Below are 6,000 nucleotides of genomic sequence, written 5' to 3'. Positions count from 1 at the left end.
GTCGTCTGAGCCGTAGTTCTTAAAGTGTGATCTTTGGGTCGCCGGCATCAGCATCATCCCGAGTACCCCTCTCTTTTATTCTAGTTGTAGAGCATCTGCTCAGTCAGCCCTCCGGTGGTTCTGGATGGTGTCTGCTCCGCTCTCCCGTCGTAGACTCAAAATTGTTGTGGTAGGCAGCAATCAGGCTTCCGCCCTATGCCTCCATCTTGGTCTTCCTTTGTATAGTTAAGTCTTGATTGTTGTTGGTGTCGCTGGGAGGAATTGTCCTCCAGGCCAATTGGCCGTGCAGATCCTCTGTGTCTATAAAGGAAGAGTTGCTAAGTAGGAGACAGATTTATGGGCCGGGGTCTTGGTGCAGCAAGGGCTTTGGCCGCTCATTGATTCTGCCTCTGGAATGTGTCCTTTATGCGAGTGGTTGAAATCTGGTGTCATCTCACACCGACCACTAGATGCCCTCGTTTCTGGGTCTCCAATGGTGTGTAGGTCAGCTACTACCTGAGACCACTCAGCAGGACTTACGGCAAAAACTGCAGTTTCCTCCTCCTGTCTGAGCGTCCCTAGAGCAGTCCGACTAGAACCGCAGTTTATCTGGTCAAGCTGCCATAGGGCAGGCCACCCACATGCAAAAGCCGTTGCTTGGAGCCCAGGTGTGCCTGCAAGACGTGCGGGGCGGGGTCTGCAAGACGAGCGGGGCGGGTCCCAGGGCGGGGCGGGTCTCAGGGCGGGGCGGGGCCTCAGGGCGCCACCAGGCCATGGCGAGGCGAACTGCACTGGCTGCAAGTCTGCTGTTTTCTGCTTTCCACGTTTCCAAGCCCCTTCATTCCGCACTCCAGCGCAGCAAACACTGATTTGCTGGGCGCACCTCCACAAGGAAGTCACTCCCACTCTCCGACAGGAAGGCCGAGAGTCCAGCCTCTTCCCGCAGGCGTCTGGGGAGCTAATCTCCCTAGGGTTGGAACAAAAGCCACAAGTCCCTTCCCCCAACCCACGCGCCTCCGCACCTCAGCTTCTCCAGAGTTCGCTCTTTCCTCTTCTCTCTTAGCTGTAAATCCACCATTCAGCCAGCTCTCCTGTGGTTCTGGGTGGCAGACGCTCTGTGCTGTGCGCGGCGAAGTTCCTTTGTTTAACTTTGAAATTGCTGTGCGCGAAGTTCCTTTGTTTGACTTCGCTGCCTTCTTAGTTCTCCTCTCTCAAAATGGCTAGAGGACTTGAGTGTAAGACAGGAAGTCTTAAGAATCCTCTAAGTCGGTGTTGGCGGTCTCTGGGGCCCCGAGGATCTCAGTGGGGAGCTGGGCCAGGTCGGTGACGCGGGTGGGCCCGTCTCGCAGAAAGATGGTCTCTTCCTTCACCGAGAGCCGCTGCGCCGAGTCCGCGGCTGCCGCCACAGCAGCTGCCGCGGCGCCCACGAGCTCATGGCCCCGGCTGCGGTGCTGGCTGAGAGGAGCCGCCGCCCGGTCTGGGGAGACGCGAGCAGGAGTCGCCGCGCTCACCAGTCCATCTTTTAGTTGTTTTTCCAAAACTGCCATGCGAGGCAGCAGATCAGCCGTTCACCTCCGCCGCCATCTTGGCTTCTCTCTCACAACAGACTCTTTACAAGGCATTATCCACTCACACCACACAGCAAAAGCAAATGTGGTCTCCCCTCCACCACCTCTTGGGTTTCCAACCTCCCATTACCACTGGGACCTGTTAAAGATGTGGTGAATCGTGGGGATTTTCCCCAACGCTGGTTTTCTCTCTACGGACAAGAAACACCTCCTCCCCAACCTAGACAGGTAGAGTGGGACACTGCTGCCCCAGTTCAGAGATCAAAGGTCACAGAAGCCCCTAGAGACTTAATAGGAACTTGCCCTGACCCATCAGGAAGATGCCAAAATAGCCAGCAACATGGCATTCAGGGATCAAGAGAAGCAACAAGAATCTTCAGTGGAGTTGAAATGCTTTGGAAGGCCTGTCTCTCCCATGGGGCCTTCTCCCCCACTCGCAGCCCCTGTGCGAGTAGTGGCTCTAGATATAGATGGTATATTTATACTATAAGGCTCTGCCCTCACTCCTCCTCCACTGCTGACCCACGCTGGGCCGATCAGATTCCTTCTTCTGGAATCTAATGGAATTCCTGGATGGAGCTAGTGTTGGGTAACCAAAGCCAGTGCACTAGGCACATTTGTGGGGAATAGAAATTGGGTAGACAGAGGAAGCTGGTCTGCAGAAAAGGGTCTGGGTTCAGAGAAAGAGAATAGGTAGGAAGGAAGGTAGATAGATAGATGAAAGAAAGAAAGAAAGAAAGAAAGAAAGAAAGAAAGAAAGAAAGAAAGAAAGAAAGAAAGAAAGAAAGAAGGAAAGGAAGGAAGGAAGGAAGGAAGGAAGGAAGGAAGGAAGGAAGGAGGAGGAAGGATAGATTTATTACAAGAAATTGGCTCTTGCATTTATGGAGGCTGTCAAGTCCCAAGATCTGCAGTCAGCAAGCTGGAGAGGCAGGAGAGTCGATGGTGTACAGTTTAGCCTGAAGGCAGGAAAAAATAGCAATGCCCCAGCTCAGTCAGGTAGGAGGCGTTTCCTCTTACTCATGGAAGGATCGGCCTTTTTGTTTTATCCAGGTCTTCACCTGACTGGATGAGGCCCACTCACATTAGGTAGGGCAATCTGCTTTACTTGGTCTACCAATTCAGATGGTAAACTCATCCAAAAACACCCTCACCTCCCCCGGCCCAGAATAATGTTTAATCTTATGTATCTGGGCAGCCCCATGATCCAGCCAAGTTAACACATAAAATGAACCACCACAGCCAAGCATGCAGAGACTCGAGATGATGAGAGCTGCCTATGACGTGTTCCATGTTATCCCGCTGGACTTCATTTCTGCGAACTCACTGTTGCTTTAGAGTAGCCCCCTCCCCCCCCCCCCCCCACTTTACTTGAGCTAACTTCGAGAGCTGATGCTGTTTCCCTTTCTCATCTCCTTATGCAAGTGGCCCCAGAAAAGGAAATGTGTCCCCTTTAATTCCCCAGCTCACCCACCGCTCAGTCAGGTAGGAAGCGTTTCCTCTTATTCATGGAAGGATCAGCCTTTTTGTTTTATCCAGGTCTTCACCTGTTTCTTACAAGGGCATCGTAATGAAGCAAGGAGGGTTTGGAGACTAACCACTGGGATCTGAATCCTAGTTTCACTTTTGTTTGTTTGTTTGTGTAATGGCTACAAATTCTCTGATTCCCCTGCCATCAAAAGGTCCGGTCTATGGTTCCTTCTGTGGAGAATGGCTCTGAGAAATCAGTATCTGGGCGCTAAATGTGCTACGCCTTTTGCAGCGCCACTGATTCTGGGCCCTCTCAGCAGACACAACTGGAAATGTGTATGGTTGTGTGTTCTTGTGTATACATAGACATGAATACATTTGCACATACAAGCTTACATATGTTTCCAGCTAGATTTATTTTTATATCTACTGCTTACCTATGTATTAAAAACCATGCGTTTATACTTGCTATGAATTGAATTATATTTCCCCACAATTCATAGGTTGAAGCTCTTAACTTCCAGAGTGTCTGTATTTGGGTTAAAAAATAAGTAAGGATAAATGAGAGTGTCCATAGAGTGGAGTCCTGACCTGATAGGATTCGTGTCCTTATACCTCAAAGGTTAGTGCAAGGACACCCAAGGGGGTGCCCAGGGAAGCTGCTAGCCACTGTGTATTGCTGCTGCCATGAGCTACAGAACGTGGGTGCTGAAGAAGCTGCCCACGCGGCAGGAGCCTGGCACCTGACGAGCCACATGTGCTCCAGGAGTGGGCACTGGAGAAGCCAGCTGAAGGAGCCTGGTGAGAGAAGCACAGAACCAAAGGGAGAAACTCTTTCCTCCCAGAGTGCTTTACCAGCTCCCTCTACTGTCAAAGCTGAGCAGTGCGCCAGCTGGAAAAGGAGAAATATTTATAGGACTGCTCCAGTGCAGGCAGTATCCAAGAGATAATGGCACAGTCCACCCCTTTGGAGACTCGACTTCCATATGCAACCTTCTAGGTACATTTAGGCTTCCATACAACAATGAAACAACTCCACATTTCCACCTAATGAGTTACAGCTATCTTTCTTACAAGTAAAGAAGTTCTCACCCTCTCTCCAAAGTGAGGAGATACACAGTCCCAACACTCATTGTTAAATACTTCTCAGATGGGCTATACTGTTACCTAAAAACTAAATTGAAACATGAACTTCCAACAACTTACACATAAAACGAAAAGGGTAAGAGAGAGAAAAAGAAAATAATGTTTAATATGTACAAAAATGCCATGTATACATAACAGAGGAAAAAATATGCAAAATGCCACAGTTCCTGTTTTTATAATGGCCACAAAGCTGTTTTAGTAGTTACTAATGGTTTCCTAACTGCCTCACTTCTTCTACATTTATTAGTTGGCATTCCACCAGCAGGAAGGCCTTTCTTATCTCCTCTATTTACTTATTTATTCATTTATTTATATTACTATTGACTTAGTATTCTTAATCTACTCATTGGGTGGTAACACGTTATTGTCATATTTTATTTTGATGCTCTGCAGTTGAGTAATGGGAGTCCTAATAAACTTTGACACTGTCTTTGACACATCTCCATCATTCTTTGGGTACTTCCCTACTCTCCAGCACAAAATGTTCTAGGAACTTCTTGAACTTCCTCAACCCCAGTGGAGAGTCGATTATTTCTCCAAGGAGCCATGGTTCCTTCTGTGGAGAATGGCTCTGAGAAATCAGTATCTGGGCGCTAAATGTGCTACGCCTTTTGAAGTGCCACTGCTTCTGGGCCCTCTCAGCAGACACAACTGGAAATGTGTATGGCTGTGTGTTCTTGTGTATACATAGACATGAATACATTTGCACATACAAACATACATATATTTCTAGCTAGATTTATTTTTATATCTACTGCTTACCTATATATTAAAAACCATGAGTTTATACTTGCTATGAATTGAATTATATTTCCCCACAATCCATAGGTTGAAGCTCTCACTTCCAGAGTGTCTGTATTTGGGTAAGGCCCTAACCAGTTTGGCTCAGTGGATAGAGCGTCGGCCTGTGGACTCAAGGATCCCAGGTATGATACTGGTCAAGGGCATGTACCTTGGTTGCGGGCACATCCCCAGTGGGGAGTATGCAGGAGGCGGCTGATCGATGGTTCTCTCTCATCGATGTTTCTAACTCTCTCTCCCTCTCTCTTCCTCTCTGTAAAAAATCAATAAAATATATTTTTTTAAAAAGAAAGTAAGGATAAATGAGAATGTTCACAGAGTGGAGGCCTGACCTGATAGGATTCGTGTCCTTATAAGAGAGACGCCTGAGAGCTCTCTCTCCGCCATGTGAGGACACAGTGAGCATGTGGCCATCTGCGAGCCGGGAAGAGAACTCTCACCAGAAACCCAATGGGTTGGCACCTTGGTCTTGGTCTTCCCAGCCTCTGGAACTGTGAGAAATAAATTTTTGTTGCTGAGCCACACAGTCTGTGGTATTTTGTTATGGCAGCCCAAACTGACTAATACAATACTGACCTTTAATTCTAATGTACACGAATGGTATTTTGTTTGCTTGCTTGTTATTTTTGTTTGTTTGTTTTTAGTGTTTCAATAATATAACCTTTGCCTGCAGAACGTGGCTGTTTTTGGCCTGTTCCGGTTTTAAGTTCAGAAAAGAGGGCTGTAAGTTGCTGTGCGTAATGTCCTAAGCAGAAGGGCACTTAAAAAAAAGAGTTTAGAATGACCAGGATCATTTATCAAAAACAAAACAAAACACAGAGCTGACTCAAAAGTCACACTGTTGCTTTTCAGCTGAGTGTGAAAGTTCCCTCTGTACTCCCCAGAAAAAGACCTTAACCCATTCGTGGTAAAACCATCTTGGCTTGAAGTACTCCAGGGCTCTATCCCCAGAGGTGACCTTCTCTAAATAGGTCCCTGTTGGGGGGGGGGGGTCCCAGATCACCCTCTTCTGCGTGGCCCACACAACTGTGGAAGTGCC

The sequence above is a fragment of the Cnephaeus nilssonii genome (assembly GCF_951640355.1).
Source record: "Cnephaeus nilssonii genome assembly, chromosome: 16".
Lineage (NCBI taxonomy): Eukaryota > Metazoa > Chordata > Mammalia > Chiroptera > Vespertilionidae > Cnephaeus > Cnephaeus nilssonii.
Note: the sequence above shows the minus strand (reverse complement) of the source record.